Source organism: Sinohyriopsis cumingii, chromosome 3 (assembly GCF_028554795.1).
Source record: "Sinohyriopsis cumingii isolate HCF-2022 chromosome 3, ASM2855479v2, whole genome shotgun sequence".
NCBI lineage: Eukaryota > Metazoa > Mollusca > Bivalvia > Unionida > Unionidae > Sinohyriopsis > Sinohyriopsis cumingii.
In genome coordinates, this window is record NC_142963.1 from 147,078,664 (window position 1) to 147,103,181 (window position 24,518).

At 34.1% G+C, this 24,518-nt stretch overlaps 1 long non-coding RNA gene across 1 annotated transcript; it reads left to right on the top strand.

Annotated features, from left to right (window-relative positions):
• The first annotated feature begins 6,185 nt into the window (after window positions 1-6,185).
• Window positions 6,186-7,402, top strand: LOC149804091 (uncharacterized). Its single transcript, XR_016420005.1, has 2 exons — window positions 6,186-6,367; window positions 6,951-7,402. It is a non-coding gene; the product is annotated as an uncharacterized LOC149804091 (long non-coding RNA).
• The last annotated feature ends 17,116 nt before the right edge of the window (window positions 7,403-24,518 follow it).

Below are 24,518 nucleotides of genomic sequence, written 5' to 3' on the forward strand. Positions count from 1 at the left end.
AAAAGGGATATTTGTATTAGTGAAACTGAAGCTTTGTTAGCAAAAAGAATCAACATATTCCATAGATTAGTTCAAAATACCTGATTGAGTTCGGAGTAAAAAAAATTAAAATAAGTGCAAGTGAAATTGCTGTATTGATAAATGCGTGTAGAAATGTGAAATAAATTTCCGTAAAAATAAAATAGAAAGTTCAAAGCCTGCAGCTGATATCTCGCCGTACACAATAGATGAATATAATAAAGCCAAACAACAAGCATGCTAGAGGAATTCACACCTGAATGCAACAATTATCATTTATTCTTATGTGTGCAACAAGACATGTCATAGTACATTTTTTTAAAAAAATACTAACAATAATAAATTCTTTCCGTGTTAGTGCCCCTAGTCAGTGGACCATGTTCCTTGTCTCAAGATAGTCGAAGGCTATGTTCAGTTTTGGTTGGATTGTTAGTCTCTGGTCATCGAGTGAGCCGAAGTCGTGGGCATTGCCCAGAAACGTGAGGTATAGCCACAATGACTGGCAACAACCTTCATAGGTGAAAGCTGGTGTATGGTACATTTGTAAGGCTGATGCTGAGAAACTCGGTCACGAACTATATTACACATTCAGACTCCTGCATACAACATGCCAATATTATTACTAATTTGATTATTATTATTATTATTATTGTTATTATTATTATTATTATTTTTGTTTTTGTTTTTTTTTGTTATTGTTATTATTATTATTATTATTATTATTATTAGTTATAGTATTATTATAAGTAGTAGTTGCTGTTATTGTTATAGTGGTAGCATTAACGGCAGCAGTAGGATTACCAAAAGTGGTAGCATTATTATTAGCAAAAGTTGTAAGTAAATGAAGAGGTACAACTATTGGGAGATAGTGGTGGAGAAGCTGTTTCAGGTAGTCCGCATGTTTCAGTCTTTCCGTTTTCTCACAGATCTTGTACCGTGGATTCTCCATGTCTGTGACACGAGTAAAATTATGTCCATTTCTCTATAAACTTTCGAAGTAGCTGTGCGGACGTGCCAATTGACTTTTGACAAAGTGTCAAGAGTTCCATTTTTCCTTTCTCCTTTTCTTCAACCTGTTGGTTCAGCATATCTCTAGGAACAAACCTGTTTGTGACTTTGTCATTTCCTTTATCTGTTTGCTGCTTAGAAGCAGCATCCAATGCATAAACATGCTAACATTTAATATTTTCAAATATATATATGAAGAAATGGTTTTAATTAGTTTTACGATTTAAGAATTCCATCATTTATTTATTCCTTTAGAAATAGTCATGTAAAATTTTGTAACTTTAACGCTCGTTTGTGTTTTCTTCTTGTTTTGTCTGTGTTTTTTGTTTGCCTTTGATAAAGACTAATTTTGAGTCGAAAGTGATTAGGCTGGTTAGAAACTAGTTTTGTATTATCCGTTGTCAGTTGTTTACATTTATTTTAATCAACCCCTGACACAGGAGATTCCTTGCTGGATCAAATGCCTTTGAAAGGATTGTTATTAGCCATATTTCAAAATCAATGTAATCAGAATGTTGAAGTTAGTTATTCGCTACATCGTGTTTGAAAAACAATTTATTTTCTTCAGTCTAGAACAGTCTGTCTGTCTGTCTGTATGTATGTATGTATGTATTTATGCATGTAATGTTACGTGTCTAGGCTCTTACAAAACGTAACAAGAAAAAGTGAACACAACAAGCTTTGTAAAATTTAACAAATAATTTATTTCCCTAGAAAAACAAGGTAAAAAGGACAAGAGGAACTTACGGTTGTACGAATCAAATCCAAAAATAATCCAAGAATTAAAAAATAGAAGTCCTAGTAACACAAAGTCCTAAATGAAACTGAGTTCGAATGCAAATGCAAACTGGAAGGCGATGACGTATGCTGTGGTCAGCGTCGTACTGATGTGTCAACAGTTCTTTATTGAAGCACAGAAAATAATATTCCAGTTTGAATTCTGTATAAAGTTTGATAGCTCTCTTTGTCCAAGAATTAATTTAGAGCACAGTTATTTCCAGGGAGATCTAATCTCTTGGAAACCAAATAATATGAAGAAAAAATTAATTAGCCCGAAAACTAGTCACAGCATACAACACTCTACTTCTCCAGTGTTATGGCAAGAATGACCATTATTTCTCAAAACAGCAATAATAAATCTTGCTAAAACGTAATACAGATGCTCGGATGTGGGTCGATCCTCTGGATAAACCTAATTGATGCATGCTATTTGATATGTAGGCCAGATATGGCATTGAATCTCCTTTATGATTCTTACTCTGAGAAAAAAAAAGTTGTTTACTAGAAACCATCACTGGTTCTGAATCAAGGTCAGGAACTAGGTCAGCATTACGTACAAAGTTCCTATTATTAATTGTTTAATTTGAAAATAAAGTGAACTAGTCAGAATTAAACTCTATTCTAGTAAATAAAGTTACATTACCATATCATGTAATGGAGTAGAAACAAATAACAAACACAAAATTAAATTAATTCAAATATAAATTAAATTAAATATACATGACACTTCTCCCCATAACGAAAAAGAAAGATTTATATAATAAAGCTGTCGTTTTGCCATATATTAATTATATATGAGTTTAAAAACATAACATAAGAAGAACTTTTATGAATTATACAATGTGTACATGAAATACTATTTCTGTACACGGGAAATGCAGCTGTTGTTAAATTATCGTTTCCTTTGATGTTCCCGATGTCAATATTATATTCCTGTAGCAACAAACTCAACCTTAGTAGGCGTTGACTTTTATTTTTTATCTTGCCGATGAAAGTAAGGGGTTTGTAATCACTAAACACAACAATCGAAGAAGGAGCTGAATTAATGTAAACTTTGAAATGTTGTAATGCCAATCTAAAAGCAAAACATTCCTTCTCGATTGTTGAATAAGTCCTTTGGTACTTATTTAATTTCTTAGCAAAATAGCACACTCGAGGATCAGCACCATTTCAATCTTCTTGAATCAATAATGCACCAACCCTTACATCACTTGCATCAACATTCAGTTTAAATGATTGACTGAAATTTGTAGCTGTAAGAACTGGCGAGCTTTTAAGTATGGCTTTTAACTTAATAAAAGCCTCCTGATATTTTTCATTCCAAAGAAACATGTTTTTCTTACTCAATACATTTGTCAGGGGTTCAGCAATTTTGGAAAAATGGGAATACATTTTCCGATTGTATCCAGCCATACCTAAAAAGTTGTTTTTTACTAACAGGATCAGGGAAGTCAGAGATAGCCTTGACCTTAGCGTCTATAGTTTTAACTTTTCCATGTCCCACGATATGTCCTAGAAATGTTACACAAGTACGGCAGAACTCACGTTTGGATAAAAATAATTGTCAAAGTTGCATCAGTGAGTCTGTGAAAGAATTTCTGAATTGTTGCTAAATGTTCTTTCCAGGTGTCCTTGTAGATGATGACGTCGTCGATTCGTCGATGTAAGCATCACACTTATCTAGACCAGAGGTATTCGTATTCATCAGACGTTGAAAAGTACTTGGCAACCATTTCATCCCAAACGGTATAACTTTATATTGATAAAGTACATCTGGAGTCACGAATGCCGAAATTTCCTTTGCTCTTTCCCTTAATGAAATTTGCCAAAATCCTTTCAGAAGGTCAAATTTGGTGACATACTTGGCATTTCCGATCTTGTCAATAAAGTCATTGATTTTTGGTTATGGAAATGAATCTGTTTTTGTCACACTAAAATAAAAATAAAAAGGTGTTTACTTGTCTCATGATTTCTGAATCAAGGTCGGGAACTAAGTCAGAAATAGAAACAGTGTTTTTATTATTAGGTGTTTATGAAAAGATTCTGGTCAAACTGAATTTTCTGCAAAATATAAAATTCGTAGTAAACTAAATTAGATTACTTTGACATGTAATTAAAATAAAATGATTTTAAAACTTACAAACAATTAAATAAAATCAAATATAAATTAAATCAGACATACGTAACAATAGTAACATAGTTATAATCCTATTGGTCATATTTGCTAGCTAATTATGCTAACAAAACATTAAGGTACCCACGCCCGATTGATCTCATCTACGCTGTTCTTCATACTATTCAGCAGCAGACATACTCTTGATGTAAAAGTATCAGCGTTTCTTTCACTATAAAAACAACAAAAACCATTATAGTGTCGTAAAACTAATGACACAGAGAACAATAATAAAGTAAAGATCAATCAAGCAAACCAAGCATCCGAGGTTTTTCTTAAATTGGTCTTTAAGGTGTGAAAACATCCAGTGAATTAAGTTTGATAGTGTAAAGAAACAATGTTTATGTATTTAAAAATTAATTTGGTAATAAGAAAGACACAGCTTTATTTTTAGACAGAGTATTTGTTTTATCTTAAATTTATAGAACAGTTCATCATGTTGATTTAGAAAAGGAAAGGCAATCAGGATGACATTTTATGCCGAAGAAGCCGATTAGTTTCAACAGCAAAATGATGGACCAGCTATCATGGCTGATATTTGAAACACAACATTGCAATGATTGGTGAGTTGTGTCAAAAGCACAAGAAAGAGCTATTTGTCCAAATAGGTGTCTCAAATGTTTGCAAATAAGCCATGTCTATCATGCGGGGCAATGAATCAGCCATGTCCATCATGCAGGGCTAGTGGATCAGCCCTGTCGACCATGCAGGATGTAACACACACATTATTCAGATGTTTAAACAAGCTGTCAGGATCTTATGTTTACTGTCCAAAAAGATTAAAAAATGTATAACAGAGAACATTATTATATCGTCATGGGTGTTTATAACATTTGGGTGTTATTTTACTGTCATTTTTATAATTATGGACAAATTCATATCAAGCACGATGAGGCCAATTTGAAAAATAACATTCTGAAACCTAGACGCGTACACATATTGATGACCAATAACATATGCATTGTATGTTCAGAATTTATTTTGTTTCAGATAACTGTTATCTGATCTGAGGAATACTATTGTTTCTTAGGTTTTATGAAAGCATGTTCTATTAATGACTTGAAGTGTTTAGTTCCCGTTATATTTTCTGCAGGGATGATTCATTAGTCACTAAACACAGTCGTCTGTATGGTCAATTAAACTATGTTGAATTAATCCATTTCTTTGTTCTTTCTGTGTGAAAGCACTTTTCATCTTTCGAAGAAAAAAAGAGTCGAAATTGTTTTATAATTATAATCTGACAATATTAAATTACTTTTCTACCTTAACTCCTACTAACACAAGATTTGTTGAGAATACGTCATTAGTGGACAAATGTCACTGAAATAGGGTTGGATGACTTCATTAATAAGAAATGTATTGTCTTGCCTGTGAAGGTTAGAAGATAAAGGGGCATCACATTTTTGACTACTTTTTTGTCTGTGACCATTTTTTGGAATATTAAATAATTAATCAAAATTTACCTAAAAAATCCGAGTACAAACTATTTAGAAGATAACTGCGCGTAATTCACTCCTCGGCATGACACATTTTTAATTATCAGCTGTATTTAACAGCACATACAAAAATTCAAAAGAACCAAAAGGTTTAATGATGATGAAAAGTTTCACTTTTGGATTATCTATTGATTTATCGACATCTCTGCTGAAAAGTTTCACTTTTGGATTATCTATCGATATGTCGACATCTCTAAAGAAAAGTTGCAAAAATTAAAAGAAAATCACAGGTGTTTGGCCCACAAATAGTTAAGGAAAAGTGGATGGGTGAGGGTGCTGTCGTTCTTTAAATTGTGATTTGTTAACGAGTACTTTGGTACGTTCCAAGTTGTGAAGTAGCAAATTTTATGTCGATCTAACAAGAATACATTAGCTGAGACCAGACAACCATTAATTAGATTTATGGAGACAAGCGCGTATCATATCGCCATACTACCGTGTACGGTAATGTCCTTTAGAGGGAGAATTCTGTTCCTAATTAAACATTTGTTTATACAGCAGCCAGGCGGACACTTTAGGACGAGGAAAAGTTCATTTTCATGGTAAAGTTGTCACAATTGAGAGAATGCAGAAACTCTGTTACTCAAACTACCAGGGTCAAGTTGACCCTGACTTTGGCGCCTCTGGAAAAAAGGGCGGCAGAGATATTTGATTCTGATTGGTACGCTAAATGAGAGGGCGTGTTCCAACACAACATTTCATAGGTTTTAATATCGCCCGCATCGAATTTTAATCAGTCTAAGCTTTTCCTACAAGAGGAGATCCAAAGGTTATGACTCCGGAAATTTGCAAGAAATTTCCGTAAAACTGTTGTCCAAAAAGGGGACGATTGTCGAAAGGAACCGACGAACTAATTTACCGATTAGGGGGAGGAAAAACGTTGACGGCAAAGGTAGTGTGACAATTCCATGTAATTTGTTGATGCCATATATAATGCCTTGCTGAAGTTATTTATTTGTATCTGCATGAATCTTTTTTTCTACATTCGTGTAATAATTTGCTTTATGAAGTATAACTGTGTTGAGTTTATGCATAGGAAGTTGTACATTAATCTTCTTTAGATAAGTTTGACGAATTGTTTGAATTTGTCGTCTTGTTTGCATAAGAATGATGTTCTAAGAATTTAATGCATTACATTAGTTAATATGATTTCAAGAATCCGTGTGAATTCGCCGAATTTAGAAGATTTCACGTATGATTAAGAATAAGTGTGTATGACGGAAATGATCTAGTAATTGATTGACGTGATGTATCCTATTTATTCGCTGTGTATGTGGTAATGTGTAAGGTCAAGGCGTAACGAATTAGCCATTTGACTAACTAGGGTCATTATAGGACATGTGGAGTCGATTGATAGCCTTAGCGTCTGTTTAGCACTGATAGTGAAATCTGATAACGAGGGAGAATAATGAAGAATTAACCGTTTCATAAATAACGGGAAATTTAGGTTGTCTCTATTTATATTTATTTAAAAGGGAGAAAATAGCTCCAGAGACGTATGAACTAATGAGTGATGTTATTCTGAGACCTATACGGAGAAGCATAGAGAAGAGTGCAGTGAGACATATAATCCTGTGACGCAACCCTGCGACGTGTTAATCTCTGAAGAAGTATTTTGAGAGTGTCCTGAGACGGGTGGTAGAAAGTATCATCCCGAGATCCAAGGGGTCTGAACAGCGACAGAGGAAGCAAAAACAGACTGAGGACGAGCAGGTTATGAAATCATACAAGACGTTGACTTCGATTGTTCACTCGATCTTATGATGAACTAAATCTATCAGTAACAGATTGGCTATCTTATTTAAATCTATTTGCGTTTTCTTTGTATTTCGGTGAAAGTTAAATTTCTAAAAGCAGAGTACACTCCTGATGTAATGAACTTTCACAGTGTTTGTATGTAATTTATTAAATTGTTTGTTTATATGTACGGGGGCTCGTGTTGGTTTGTTCTATATACCTGCTCAGATCTCTATCTATTCCACCTATAAGTTTCACCACTTATATTTCTATTTACTCGAACCGGGCAATAACATCGAAGGCGGTCAACCCCTAGATAACGAAAACCAAATACGGAGGGACATTCACTCCCCCCGTGTAACACAAGTACACATAAGACTATTCAGACCCCTATGACAGTCATCGTCTCGTGTATTTGTATTGAAGTATTGATCTTGTAAGGCAATGTACAAGACGACTTGGTTTTATTGTTCAGTGTTTTTTTTGAGCAAATGAGGAAGTCTTGAAGCGGGAATAAAAGAAGCCATTTGGAGTGTGGACATTTATTTGCTTATTAAAGATCAATATAATAGACCCGCATAAGTTTTCGTATTATCAAAGATCTAGTATTACGCTTACGAGTGCAAATCTTGGTAAATACAAAAGAGCCAAGTATATTTATTTGAGTTAAAGTTTGGCATGTACGCCACCGAAATTTACTATACAAATATGGAGTCTTGAAATAAAGACATGTTTTCTAATACGAAATGAAGACTTTGTAAACTGATACGAATTTTACCTAACGGAAATTCTTAACAGCACAAATTATACCTGGCCCTTCCCCGATGGTGTAGCAATCGCTTTTAAATGATCTGGTTTAACGTTCGAAAACGTTGAGAATCTTATAGTTCTGATTAAATTATAAACCATGTCTTTAGTATTTCATGGAGTTTACACAGACCATTTCTGAAGATATTAACATTTGTTTAGTTAACTACTTAATTAATTTAGTTAGTTTAAATAGTTAACTAGTTTAACGGTATTATCCATTACGATCGACTTTAGACAAGAAGACCGGTCATTTTTGTTTCGGGGCTTGCAGTGAGTCTTTTGCATTGCGAGTTCTTCACCCTACGTCTTCCTAAAGGAGACACGGTAAGAAACACTGAGTTCAGGAAAAGGGGATTTTGATAGTAAACTGACAATCACTTACACTAAAGGCAACTTGGTTATATATAGTAAAACGTATTTAAATTACGTACGTGTATAGATTGCATCAACATTCGTTCCGCTTTAGCACTGGAATGTTAGAAAATGCACTGTTTATTTTACTTTTGTTGGCACCCTGGTTCACTCGGCTTCCTTCGGCTTTTAGCTGCTTTTAGATATATCGCCATGCTCTTTATGATATGGTGCATGAAATGGACCATAATTTCCAATACTTTTGCAGTGTTTTCCAAGTATTCTTGGAACGGAACGTTTTGTTGATACTACGGTAATATCTGCTGATGCAAATCTAATATATACCGTTACAATGACACTCAGGTACCAATGTGACTGTATCTGGAATTGCAGCTGTGTATTAATGTCGCCTTTGTGACGGTATTTTTAAAAGATACCCATTCTCAGATAACATCTTGAACATGACAAATCAAATATTACCGTTGTGAAGGTAATTTGTATCGTCGGAACGTTATAGAGTAACGTTGCAACAACTCAAAATATCGTCGCAACGTTATTTCAATATCATTATAACGAAACCACTGTTTAAAATACTATTGCAACGTGATATTTCATTGCTACAACGGCATGAAGTACTCTTGCTTAAACATAATTGAGATTTGCAATGAGAATTGGATACACACATTACTGTTACATCGATACCGTTCAAGCAGTACACATAGTTTTGTCTCCTTTTTTGGTACACCATGCTAGGCAGATATTACGCGTGATTTGGATTTTTAAAGGAGCTTCAACAATTTTTCAGTCATATCGCTACGATGTCTGCAGTGCGGCAGTTTATGGTGATGTCTTGCCGCAGATATGTAGCATGATGTCCCACCCAGTCGCATTATCCTGATACCAGGCCGACTAGTCCTATAACTAAGCTCTTAATGCTGAGAGTCTAGCGAGGCAGTTGTTAGTACCAGTTTTATGTCTTTGGTATGTCTCGGCTGAGAGTCGAACCCTCGACCTCCCGCATCCGAGGCGGACGCTCTAACCACTAGGCCACCGGAACGGTTAGACAGATAGTAGGTCAGCAAACAAAATCTTTATTCTGACAAGCACCACTAATAGTTGAAAAATAGACGGGATTATATGATATTGATTTAAACGTTACTTTAACACTTTATTGATTATATCACACCTATGAAACAGCGGCTAAGTGATTGTCCCAACCTGACAAGAACTGGGCTTAAATAACGGGCGTCCAACTTTCGCATGTAGGATTACGCGTCCAACACTTAATCACTGAGGCTAAGAAGTATAAATCATGCAGACAAAGTGAAAACAGAACATGAAGGTATCGATTTATTTCACGACAAAATTGATAATACCTGTCCTAAATGTATTGAAACATATGACTTAAACGATACTTTAAGTATGTCATCTATTTGTCAATGTCGCGAGGTACTAGTAGCTGCAATATTAGAATTAATCTTTTCCAATACCTTAAGCGATGAAAGATGCTCATAGATCTACTGTAATAGTTGTTGCAAAGTGAGTGTCGATAAAACTGTGACCAAATATAAATTATCTTTGGGATAGAGTATACAAAAGTGTCGAGTTGAATGGATATATAACAACAATAATTTACCAAACATGGCGACAAAACCTTATCAAAAGGTTAATAATTTTCAACTTTCAGTATTCTGCGAGGAGGAATTGTTTCCTGTATAAGCCATGCTCTCATGAAAGATTGTATGTAACATGTCCACTCTTAATCGTTTCGGAATATGTAAGCGAGGACCTAATAAATCAAAACCATAATGACATCTTCATGAAAACACTCTTGCTGTGCACCGAAATATGTATGATGCCAATTAATTTCAACGTAAAATTTTAATCTATGCCCGTGAGAGAGTGTACCGTAAATTGTGATAGATGTGATCGTGCGCTCTTAAGCTCTTTGGACACGAAGTCTATACTGCAATATTTAATCTTCATATTTTTTTTTCACATCAAGACTCTTGAACCACTGAACATCTTTTGGTCTATAGGTTGTGTCTTTGTTCAGACAAGTCTCTATTAGATCTAAGCAAACTGGAAATTTGCTATCCCTTCCAATATAATCACCGCGTCTGAATTTTGAAGTCTGACAATTTATTCATATTCCACATCCTCTGCTTTTTCAAAAGCAATGAAACTGGGGAGAATAATCTCGGGATAATCTCGGGAAAGAGCAATCCGAAAGAATATATATCTGCAGTAATCTTTTAGGATTCCCCGTTTAAGACTTCCCGTGCTAAACAGAAGAAATTGCATACACTGTTGTGCTACATTTCAATTTGACAGCTGCTATCCTTGGAAGAAATTAACCGGTCATTCTAACTTCTCCAGTGTCAGTGACCTGTTATACAGAACAGGGATATTTGTATTAGTGTCTGTTATACAGAACAGGGATATTTGTATTAGTGTCAGTTATACAGAACAGGGATATTTGTATTAGTGACCTGCTATACAGAACAGGGATATTTGTATTAGTGACCTGCTATACAGAACAGGTATATTTGTATTAGTGACCTGTTATACAGAACAGGGATATTTGTATTAGTGAAACTGAAGCTTTGTCAGCAAAAAGAATCAACATATTCCATAGATTAGTTCAAAATATCTGATTGAGTTCGGAGTAAAAAAAATTCAAATAATTGTAAGTGAAATTGCTGTATTGATAAATGCGTGCATAAATGTTAAATAAATTTCCGTAAAAATAAAATAGAAAGTTCAAAGCCTGTAGTTGATATCTCCCCGTACACAATAGAGGAATAGAATAAAACCAAACAACAAACATGCTAGAGGAATTCACACACGAATACAACAATTATCATTTATTCTTAAATGTGTGCAACAGGACAGTCATAGTACGTATTTTTAAATACTAAGAATAATAAATTCTTTCCGTGTTAGTCCCCCTAGTCAGTGTTCTTTGTCTGAAAATAATCGAAGGCTATGTTCAGTTTCGGTTGGATTGTTAGTCTCTGGTCATCGAGTGAGCCGAAGTCGTGGGCATTGTCCAGGAATGTGAGGTATAGCCACAGTGACTGGCAACAACCCTCATAGGTGAAAGCTGGTGTATGGTACATTTGTAAGGCTGATGCTGAGAAACTCTGTCACGAACTATGTTCCACATTCAGACTCTGCATACAACATGCCAATAATATTATTAATTTCATTATTATTATTATTATTGTTATTATTATTATTATTATTATTAGCAGTAGTAGTAGTAGTAGTAGAAGAAGTAGTTGATGTTGTTGTTATAGTGGTAGCATCAACGGCAGGAGTAGGATTACCAAAAGTTGTTGCATTATTATTAGCAAAAGTTGTAAGTAAATGAAGAGGTACAAATGTCAGGAGATAGTGGTGGAGAAGCTGTTTCAGGTAGTCCGCATGTTTCTGTCTTTCCGTTTTCTCACAGATATGGTACCGTTGAATCTCCATGTCTGTGATACGAGTAAAATTAGGCCCATTTCTCTATAAACTTTCGAAGTAGCTGTGGGTACGTGACAATTTACTTTTGACAAAGTGTCAAGAGTTTCATTTTTCCTTTCTCCTTTTCTTCAAGCTGTTGGTTCAGCATATCTCTTGGAACAAACCTGATTGTGACTTTGTCATTTCGTTTATCTTTTTGCTGCTTAGAAGCAGCATCCAATCAATAAACATGCTAACATTTAATATTTTCACACACACACACACACATACACACACATATATATATATATATATATATATATATATATATATATATATATATATATATATATATATATATATATAAATTGTTTTAATTAGTTTTGTGACTTAAGAATTCCATCATTTATTTATTCCGGTAGAAACAGTGATGTAAAATTTTGTAACTTTAACGCTCGTGTGTGTTGTCTTCTTGTTTTGTCTGTGTTTGTGTTTGCCTTTGAAAAAGACTAATTTTGAGTCGAAAGTGATTAGGCTGGTTAAAAACTAGTTTTTATATTATCCGTTGTCAGTTTTTTGCATTAATCAACCCCTGACACAGGCGATACCTTGCTGGATCAAATGCCTTTGAAAGGACTCTTATTTGCCATATTTCAAAATCAATGTAATCAGAATGTTGAAGCTAGTTATTAGCTTCATCGTGTTTGAAAAACACTTTTCTTAAGTCGAGAACAGTCTGTATATCTGTCTGTCTGTCTGCCTGCCTGCCTGCATGCATGCATGTATGTATGTATGTATGTATGTATGTATGTATGTATGTATGTATGTATGTATGTATGTACGTACGTACGTGTCTAAGCTCTTACAAAACGTAACAAGAAAAAAGTGAACACAACAAGCTTTGCTATATTTAACAAATAGATTATTTCCCTAGAAAAACAAGGTAAAAAGGACGAAAAGAACTTACGGTTTTACGAATCAAATCCATAAATAATCCAAGAATTAAAAAATAGAAGTCCCAGTAATACAAAGTGCTAAATGAAACTGAGTTCGAATCCCAATGAAATGCAGATTGGAAGGCGATGACGTATGCTGTGGTCAGCGTCGTACTGATGTGTCAACAGTTCTCTGTTGAAGCTCAGAAAATAATATTCCAGTTTGAATTCTGTATAAATTTTGATAGCTCTCTTTGTCCAAGAATTAATTTAGAGCACAAGTATTTCCAGGGAGAACTAAACTCTTGGAATCCAAATAATATGAAGAACAAAATAATTAGCCCGACAACTAGTCACAGCATACAACACTTGACTTCTCCAGTGTTCTGACAAGAATGACCGTTATTTCTCAAATCAGCAATAATAAATCTAGCTAAAACGCAATACAGATGTTCGGATGTGGGTCGATCCTCTAGATAAACCTAATTGATACATGTTATTTGACATGTAGGCCAGATATGGCATTTAATCTCCTTAATTATTCTTGCTCTGAGAGAAAAGAGAAGTTGTTAACTAGAAACCATGACTGATTCTGAATCAAGGTTTCTATTAATAATTGTTCAATTTGAAAATAAAGTAAACTAGTCAGAATTAAACTATATTCTAGTGAATAAAGTTTCATTACAATAGCGTGTAATGGAGTAAAAACAAATAACAAACACAAAATTAAATTAATTCAAATACAAATTAAATTAAATATACATAATACTTCCCCCCCCCCCATAAAGAAAAAGAAAGATTTATATAATCAAGCTGTCGTATTGTAATATATATTTATTATATATGAGTTTAAAAACATAACCTTAGAAGAACTCTTGTGAATTATACAAAGTGTACATGAAGTACTATTTCTGTACACGGGAAAATGCAGCTGCTATTAAATTGTCGTTTCCGTTGCTGTGCCGGATGTCAATATTATATTCCTGTAGCAGCAAACTCCACTTTAGTAGTCTTTGACTTTTATTTTTGATCTTGCCGATGCAAGTAAATGGTTTGTGATTGCTAAACACCACAATCGAAGAAGGAGCTGAATTAATGTAAACTTTGAAATGTTGTAATGCCAATCTAAAAGCAAAACATTCCTTCTCGATTGTTGAATAAGTCCTTTGGTACTTATTTAATTTCTTAGAAAAATAGCACACTCGAGGATCAGCACCATTTTTATCTTCTTGAATCAATAATACTCCAACCCTAACATCACTTGCATCAGCAGACAGTTTGAATGACAGACTGAAATTTGTAGTTCTAAGAACTGGTGCGTTTTTAAGTATGGCTTTTAACTTATCAAAAGCCTCCTGATATTTTTCATTCCAAAGAAACATGTTTTCCTTACTCAATACATTTGTCAGGGGTTCAGCAATTTTGGAAAAATGGGAACACATTTTCCGATTGTATTCAGCCATACCTAAAAAGCTGCTTTTTACTGACAGGAACAGGGAAGTCAGATATAGCCTTGACCTTAGCGTCTATAGTTTTAACTTTTCCATGTCCCACGATATGTCCTAGAAATGTTACACAAGTACGGCAGAACTCACGTTTGGATAAATTAATCGTCAAATTGCATCAGTGAGTCTTTCAAAGAATTTCCGTATTGTTGCTAAATGTTCTTTCCACGTGTCCTTGTAAATGATGACGTCGTCGATGTAAGTATCACACTTATCTAGACCAGAGGTATTCATATTCATCAGACGTTGAAAAGTACTTGGCAACCATTTCATCCCAAATGGTATTACTTTATATTGATAAAGTACATCTGGAGTCACGAATGCCAAAATTTCCTTTGCTCTTTCCCTTAATGAAATTTGCCAAAATCCTTTCAGAAGGTCAAATTTGGTGACATACTTGGCATTTCCGATCTTGTCAATAAAGTCACTGATTCTTGGTTATAGAAATGAATCTGTTTTTGTCACACTAAAATAAAAATAAAAAGGTGTTTACTTGTCTCATGATTTCTGAATCAAGGTCGGGAACTAAGTCAGAATAGAAACAGTGTTTCTATTATTAGGTGTTTATGAAAAGAGTCAAGTCAAGCTGAATTTTCTGCAAAATATCAAATTCCTAGTAAACTAAATTACATTACTTTGATATGTAATTAAAATAAAATGATTTTAAAACTTACAAACAATTAAATAAAATCAAATATAAATTAAATCAAATATACGCAGCAATAGTAACATAGCTATAATCCTATAATGTTGGTCATATTTGCTAGCTAATTATGTTAACAAAACAGATTAAGGTACTCACGTCCGATTGGTCTCATCTACGCTGTTCGTCATACTATTCAGCAGCAGACATGATCATCATGTAAAAGTATCAGCGTTTCTTTCACTATAAAAACAACGAAAACCATTACAGTGTTGTTAAAGTAATGATACAGAGAGCAATATTAAAGTAAAGATCAATCAAGCAAACAAAGCATCTGATGTTTTTCTTAAATTGTCCTTTAAGGTGTGAAAACATCCAGTGAAATAAGTTTGATAGTGTAAATAAACAATGTTTATGTATTTAAAAACTAATATGGTAATAAGAAAGACACTGCTTAATTTTAGACAGAGTATTCGTTTTATCTTAAATTTATAGAACCGTTCACTATGTTTATTTAGAAAAGGAGAGGCAATCGGGATGACATTTTATGCCGAAGAAGAAGATTAGTTTCAATTGCAAAATGATGGACCAGCTATCATGGCTGATATTTGAATCACAACATTGCAATGATTGATGAGTTGTGTCAAAAGCACAAGAAAGAGTTATTTTGTCCACATAGGTGTCTCAAATGTTTGCAAATAAACCATGTCCATCATGCAGGGTAATGGATCAGCCCTGTCGATCATGCAGGATGTAACACACATTATTCAGATATTTAAACAAGCTGTCAAAAGCTTATGTTTACTGTCTTAAAAGATTTTTAAAAAAAGTATAACATAGAACATTATTCTATCGTTATGGGGGTTAGAAATATCTGGGTCATTTTCTGCTGTCCTTTTGATAATTATGGACAAATTCATATAAAGCACGATGAGGATAATTTGAAAAATAACATTCTGTTACCAACAAAATGTGCATTGTATGTGAAGAATGTTGTTTTGTTTCAAATAACTGACCTGTGATCTGGGCAATACTGTTGTTTCTTAGATTTTATGAAAGCAATGTTCTATTAATGAATTGAAGTGTTTAGTTCCCGTTACATTGTCTGCAGGGATGATTCATTAGTAACTAAACACAGTCGTATGTATAGTCAATTAAACCATGTTGAATTAGTCCATTTCTTTGTTCTTTCTGTGTGAAAGTACTTTTCATCCTTCGAAGAAGAAAAAAAAAAGAAGAGTCGAAATTGCTTTATGATCATGATCTAAACCTTATTAAAGGACTTGTCTACTTTAACTCCTACTGACATACTATTTTGTAAGAATACGTCATTAATGGACACATGTCACTAAGTTAGGTTTGGACGACTTTGTTAATCAAGAAATGTATTGTCTTGCCTGTGAAGGGTAGAATATAAAGGGGGCATCACATTTTTAACTACTTTTTTTTATCCGTGACCATTTTTGGAATAATGCATAATTAATCAATATTTACCTAAAACATCAGAGTACATACTATTTGGAAGATAATTGCGCGTAATTCACTCCTCGGCATGACACATTTTAATTATCAGCTGTATTTAACAGCACATACAAAAAATTCAAAAGAACCAAAACGTTTAATGATGATAAAAAAATTCACTTCTGGACTATCTATCGATTTCTCGACATCTCTGATGAAAAGTTTCACTTTTGGATTATCTATAGATACTTCGACATCTCTGCTGAAAAGTTGCAAAAATTGAAAGAAAATCACAGGTGTTAGGCCCACAAATAGTTAAGGAAAATTGGGTGGGTGGGGTTGCTGCCGTTCCTTAAATTGTGATTTATTAACGAGTACATTGGTACGTTCCAAGTACACATAAGACTATTGAGACCCTTATGACAGTCATCGTCTCATGTATTTGTCCTAAAGTACTAATCTTGTAAGGCAATGTACAAGACGACTTGGTTTTATTTTTCAGTGTTTTTGTTTATCAAATGAGGAAGTTTTGAAGTGGGAATAAAAGAAGCCATTTGGAGTGTGAACATTTATTTGCTTGTTAAAGATCAATATAATAAACCCGTATTAGTTTTCTTATTAACAAAGATCTAGTATTACGTTTACGAGCGCAAATCTTGGTAAATACAAAAGAGCCAAGTATATTTATTTTATTTAAAGTTTGGCATATACGCCACCAAAATTTACGATACAAATATGGAGTCTTGAAATAAAGACATGTTTTCTAATACTAAATGAAGACTTTGTAAACTGAAACGAATTTTACCTGACGAAAATTCTTAATAGCACACATTATGCCTGGTCCTTCCCCCATGGTGTGTAGCAATCGATTTTAAATGATCTGGTAAAACGTTCGAAAACGTTGAGAATCTTATAGTTTTAATTAAATTATAAACCATGTCTTTAGTATTTCATGGAGTTTACACAGACCTTTTCTGAAGATATTAACATTTGTTCAGTTCATTAGTTAATTAATTTAATTAGTTTAAATAGTTGACTAGTTTAACAGTATTATCAATTACGATCGACTTTGGACAAGAAGACCGGTCCTTTTTGTTTCGGGGCTTGCAGTGAGTTTTTTGCACTGTGAGTTGTTCACCCTACGTCTTCCCAAAGGAGACACGATAAGAAACATTGAGTTCAGGAAAAGGGGATTTTGATAGTGAACTGACAATCACTTACGCTAAAGGCAACTTGGTTATATATAGTAAAACGTATTTAAATTACGTACGTGTTTAGATTGCATCAACATTCGTTCCATTTTAGCAATGGAATGTTAGAAAATGCACTGTTTATTTTACTGTGCAGGAATACAGGTTAGCTTGGCTTTAGCTGCTATGAAATATATTGCCATACACTTTATGATATTTTGCATGAAATGGACCATAATTACCAATACTTTTGCAGTGTTATCCAAGTATTCTTGAAACGGAACGTTTTTTGATGCTACGGTAATAAAAGCTGATGCAAATCTAATATATACCTTTACAGTGACATTCAGGCAAAAATGTGACTGTATCTAAAGTTGCAGCGGTATTAATGTCGCCTTTGTCACGGTATTTTTAACAGATACCCATGCTCAGATAGCATCTTTAAGATCACAAATCAAATGTTACCGTTGGGAAGGTAAGTTGCATCGTCGGAACGTTATAGAGTAACGTTGTAACAACAAAAATATCGTCGTAACATTATTTCAATATCGTTACAACGAAACCACTGTTTAAAATACTATTGCAACCTGATATTTCATGTTATTATGATACGTAGGCAAGATATGGCTTTGAATACACTTTATGAATCTTACTCTGATAAAGAATAAAAAACTATAAAATAAAGATGTATAATAGAAACCATCACTTGTTCTGAGTCAAGGTCAGGAATTAGGTCAGCATTATATACAAAGTTTCTATTATTAGTTCTTTACTTTGAAAATGAAAAAAAACAAAAAACAGCACAGAACTCTATTCTAGTAAATAAAGTTATATTACAATAGCATGTAATAGAATTTTTAAAAAATTAAACTAAAAAGCAAACAATTAAATTAAATCAAATATAAATTAAAAAAAATATACATAACACTTCCCAACATAAAGAAAAAGAAAGATATAGAAAAGCTTTCTTTTTATGATATATTAATTATACATGAGATTAAAAAATAGCATTAGAAAAACTCTTATAAATAATACAAATTGTGCTTGAAATAACAATTAAATTAAATCATATATAGATTAAATCAAATATGCATAACAGCAAGTATGTTTATATGTCTGTACGTGCGTATGTATGTATGCATGTATGTATGTATGTACGTATGTATCTTAGTATCTAGTTATGTATGTTTAGGTGAACTATCTCCACCATATCCATATTTCATTCTCTTTATGTGACATATATATATGGGATGGCGTGTTGCTATTTGCTCGCCTTCTAGCGTGGGCTCGTTAGCGCACATTTGTTATTGCTCTCTTCGTAAATGATTGAGATCACTGCCATACAACTTAGTGCGCACAGCCATCCGAATGACTTTTTGTTCAAAAATGATAAGGGTGCTGCTAGGATTTCCATTATGGCCATTAGTACGGCCATGTGGAACATTTAGTAGCTCCAGTCCTCCTGAATGGATGGATGGATGGCAATAACACCATTCTATCATATTTATCTTTACTTAGCAAGAAAGAAATAGAAAAAAATCTTAACAGTCCTTTGTTTCTCTTTCTAAGCTGACAATAGAAACGAAACAAACATTTAGAGTCAATATTTTTAGTACTGAAATGTGAGGTATTAACTTTAACTCAAAACTAAATGTTTCGTCAATAATCAAGATTCCACTTCCGCTAAACCATCCGGCCCGTCTTGCTATTGACATGTCCTATCATTTTGCTCTGCATGGGGAAGTTGTCGACCCTGCAAATTAGTTTGAACCTAAAGATTTTGAGTGGAAATGAAATTTATAACGTACGGGACAGAACATTCTGACTAAATTCAGAACTCCACAATCCTAGATATACCTAGAACGGGCACAAATACGAGGTCATGTTCTTTTGATGTTGTGGTTTGCCAATCAAAAGACAACTTTCAAATTTGTGCAAGTGACACACGTCATTTCCGAACATAGTATTACGAACGATAATTTTCTCTAACGCTAATTTGCAACGTCTTATTTAATAGGCTGCTAAAGATAAGTGGACTTAGAAATTCAGTGTCACCAACATTATGTTTTATCAATATTTGTCAGATATCCGCGTGAAGATCTGATTTTAATCAGAATGCGGAACGGAAGGACACTATTTTTTTCCTATAGGTAAACCCTCTTCCCTCTCCCCATAAAGATAGACTTTAGCAATTTAATATGATCAAATGCATTAACGGAAATTTGCTGTTTGCAAATATTTCTGTTTAGAAATTAAATGTTTCAGTTAAATTCTTTATTGTATAAACGATTCCATATGAAGATATTGTGTACAAATTAAATGAAAACGTCATAACACACGTTTTGTCCTATTAACATTGCATTCGGTTACATGTGATTTACCTCATGATATACACGCAGTACAACATACGTAGTAATCAATCAGAATTATATCATGAAGAAATAAATACTAAATTCAGGTTGCAAAGAGGTCAACACAACATTTCTTATAAAAAAAACTTCTCAATATTGCCATTTATATTTGATTATCTTGACCTAGATGCGACCAGTAGTTGTGATAAGTTGGACAGGAGAGCAGAAATTATTGAGTACAATTATAAACATCATTAACAGTATCTATACAGTTCAACACGTGGTTTTATGTACTGAAGTAGACATATTTAGTATTCTTGTCACGGTCCAAGAGACTGATCCCCAAATGTAAGCATGACGAAAACTGCAATCAGACACTGCCTCAGAAAGCCGTACTGCTTCAGAACATCAAAGAATATAGTCTAAATTAAGAAAAAAGCGAGGAATATCTTTTTTGCGAAATAATGCTTAATAATGCTTAAGACTACTACTACTCCATTGTTAGTTTCGTATCATCAGTTGTTCACACTTGACTAATTCAAAAGAAATAGTTACTCATTTTCAATTAACATATTTCAATTCATCCCATTTTCCCTTTTCACCGATTTCTGTGTTTTCCCTTTTTCCCAATTTGTTAATTGTATTCGCTCTTTCTAGCTCTGGTTTTTCAATAATGTCATTCAGAAAAAAATATTTTTCGTTGCCCTCATATCCCTTGTGCATTAACCTGTTTCCTAGTGGATACGGACAGTTGCTACCTCGCTCAAGTAAGTTATAAAGGCAACTTAAATGTTTAAAAGAACATTTTTTTAGACCTTCTTACTCTAATAAATCATCAGCTCTTTAAAGTGTTCGCTTAAACTGCAAAGCTTAGATTTGATTTCTGATGTGATGAAATTGTTCGTTCATTTGTTCACAAGGAAGACTTTGTGTTCCAAAGCATTAAAATAAGCATCTGCACAGGAAATTTGTAGATTCCAGAGCATTACAATTATCACATTCCAGAGCATTACAATTATCATCTGTACAGGAATTACTCACATTTCAGAGCATCCAATTATGATCGGTGCACTAAAACCATTGTATCATCTGTAATGGAAGCACTCGTATTACTGAAACAATCAAATTATATTTATAAGAAATGCTGCCGAGATACTACGAGGTATTTGCATACGGACATTAACATAATTATCTGTACACGAAGCACTCGCATACAGACATTAAAATAGCCACCTGTTCATGAAAGACTCACATACGGACATTAAAATAATCATCTGTACACGAAGTACAAAAATAGAACATTAAAATAATCATTAGTACACAAAGTACTCACATATGGACATTAATAATCTATACAGGAAGTACTTACATTAAAGGGACATTAATGTACTGTCTCTCAGTAGTAATTAAAATAAGCAGATGTACATGAAAAACCCATATTGCGTAGAAATTACATGTCCTGCAAGTGCTTATAGTACTGAATTTAAAACCTATCTGTCCATCAAGTAATTATATACAGTCACACAAATCAAGAAAATTTTAATTTACGCGAAGCCTTCACAATTATCTCTTGGTAACATCACCAAATTAATGGTTTAAATCTTATTGAACGTTCCTTAGTTCGCTTGTTATTTGAATCCGTCAAAGATCCCATATGTATGTATGTCTGTATGTGTGTGTGTGTGTGTGTGTGTGTGTGTGTGTGTGTGTGTGTGAATAATGTTTGAATAATGCATGTATTGGATCTAAAGGCGCAGCAGCAAATAATGTGCCAATAAAGTATCAGTATCCTTCAAAAGAAAACAATGATAAAGGTACGAAATAGTAAAATACTTAGAATGAAAATTAATTTTTAATATTAAACGGTACTAGTTTTATTAGACAAAAATAAAAATCGAACCACTGAGCAACTTTGGCCACTGAATGGTAGGAAAAGAAATCAGGAATACAGGATGACCACATTTAGTTTGGAAACAATCTTTATGTGTATACACAGTTAGGGATAACAATTGTAGGAAATTAAAAAGGACTTAGTCAAACTTTAACAACAGTGGGTGCAGACATAACGTTAAGCGTGTATTGTTTATCAAAAAAAAAAAAAAAAAAGCCTGACTTTGGAATTATCTATCCACATATGGCCATCTCTGATGACGAAAACTTTCAAAACTGAAGTTGAATTCACACATGCATTCAGCCAGTGAATAACTGAGAGAGAGTGGGGACTAATTTGCTTTTTTCATTGAGAATTATGCGTTTCGTACGACATTCAGTGATGCACTTATTTGTCATATAGTACTTATATTGTCAAGCGGAACGCAAACAATTTTCAGTATTTTGTTTCAGTGTTTGCATTTTCAAGCAAAGGAGTTTGGAGTGAAAACAATGCATGACGAGGTCGAAGAAAGATCACCACATGTGACGTCAGGAGTTGTTGTTTTTGTCAAAGATCAAAACAAAAGATCCACTTTTGTTGGCATATCATGCAGCGCACTAGAGCAAATATTCCTTTTGGTAAAGCAAAAATGTAAAATATATTCACTGGATCACATTTACCATACGGATGTTATTGAAATTATGAAGTTTTAAATATGCCTGCTTTCAAATATGAACTGTAAAGCGGCCGGAATTTTACGTGACAAAATCGGAAATTCGACGATATCACGCGACATGAGAGTAAATTTAAATGAAACAACGACAGCTGCTAATAACCGATCGTGTATAACGTTAAAAAATACATTTTGTAATATCAAAGTTAAAATATAAGCCACGTTTTATTGTTACATGGATTTTTTCAAAGAAGTTGTTTTTATTTAAAAATAAAATTAGCCCGCTGTATTGCCTAATACGAGTAAATTTGGATCAGTCGGTTGGTCTTCAATTGTTTCGAGCCAGCTGTGTGTCTTTTTCAATTCGAGTATTTCAGCCTCAGTGTTTCTAAATGGGCTCAGTATAAGGACACTTATGGTTCAGATAATGGAAAGAGGATGTTGATAATTGTCCAAAACACACAATAATAAAGACACCTCATATTGCTAAATTTGCACACAAAAATACGTCTTGTTTTAGACTGTTTCAAAGTTAAGTTATGTATTCTGTTGATATGTTTTCCTTTAATTCCTAAAGATACGTTGTGTAAGACAACTTGTTGACATCAGTTTTGCCCGTCACCCCTGCCGGGGTATAGGCCGACCAGAAAAGATCGCCAGAAGCTTTTGTCCTGTGCCATCCCCTGCAGCTGACTCCAGGTGTGACCCATATTAGTGATGTCTTCCTCGAGGTCGCATCGCCAGGTGTTTCTTGGTCGGCCCTTCACCGCTTGCCTTGAGGGTTCACTTCAATGCCTGGCTGGTAATGTTGGTTGACGGCTTATGTAGGGTATGTCCTATCCAACCCCACCTTCTCTTCTTGATCCCATCCTCTACCGGAAGCTGAGAGGTACTCTGCCAAAGGCTGGTGTTGCTGATGGTGTCTGGCCATCGGATCTGGAAAACTCCTCTTAGGCAGCTGTTAATGAAGGTCTGAACTCTCTTTACGGTCGACTTGGTGGTTTTCTAGGTCTCTGTTCCATACAGTAGGACTGACTTCACGTTGGAGTTGAACAGTCTGATCTTGATAGTCAAGGAAATGGATGTTGCTATGATACAAAATACATTTGCAACAAGGAAAAGTACCACCGCAACGTTATTTGAATATCATTGCAGACTATTGCAACTTTATGGTTTTCTCCTTGTAACGGCAAAAATTAACGTGGCGTCAACAAATGTAAGCTCTCAATAATAATTAGATACTTTGTAAAGGGATTTGTTACCGTCTGATTGACAACATTTACTGTGGCAACTGTATTTCGTTTAGCTACCATTCCATCAGAAGCGGTAGAGTTATCTCTTTTGTTTAGGCCTACCTGACCAATGTCTTTTTTGCCAACTATATATTACATAAACGTTTATGTCTATAACTGTAGATTCTATTTTAAAATTATTATTACTTGTAATTGGAGTTGAGCTCAGGACATTGGTTTTCTCTTCCTCTTCCAGTACTATGTGAAATCTGATTTAAACGAGGGATCTTCGTTTGTCGGAGGTCATTTGAAGGTCATTCGGAGACCTGGAAGAATCGAGTTGTGTAAGATTATATGCAACAGCAGCTTCTGGTGTACTTTAATCGCATTACTTTGAGGAGTTTACACGATTAATTCGGTATGCTCTAGAATACTTACTGAATATGCTGAAGGTCATTCATATTTCTCAGTATCTCACTTAGCCAGAGACTGGTTTCATGCTGTTCATGCAGCTATGGTGTAGATTGTTTTGCATCTCATCGATTCTAACCATCAGATAATTAATAAAGAACACTTCAATTTCTGGATCAACATCGGGCCTTATGAATGAACTTGAGAGAGAGAGAGAGAGAGAGAGAGAGAGAGAGAGAGAGAGAGAGAAAGGTGGTGGCGGTTAAAAAAGCAATGGAATAGGGTATTGAGAGGGAGTCGGTGGAGTATGGAGCTGACCACGAATTCATCTTTGTACTTATTGAAACGAAGAAGCAACTCGTTATCTCTGAGATTCCTTTTGATAAATGTGCCCCGATAATTACGTACAACCACAACTCAG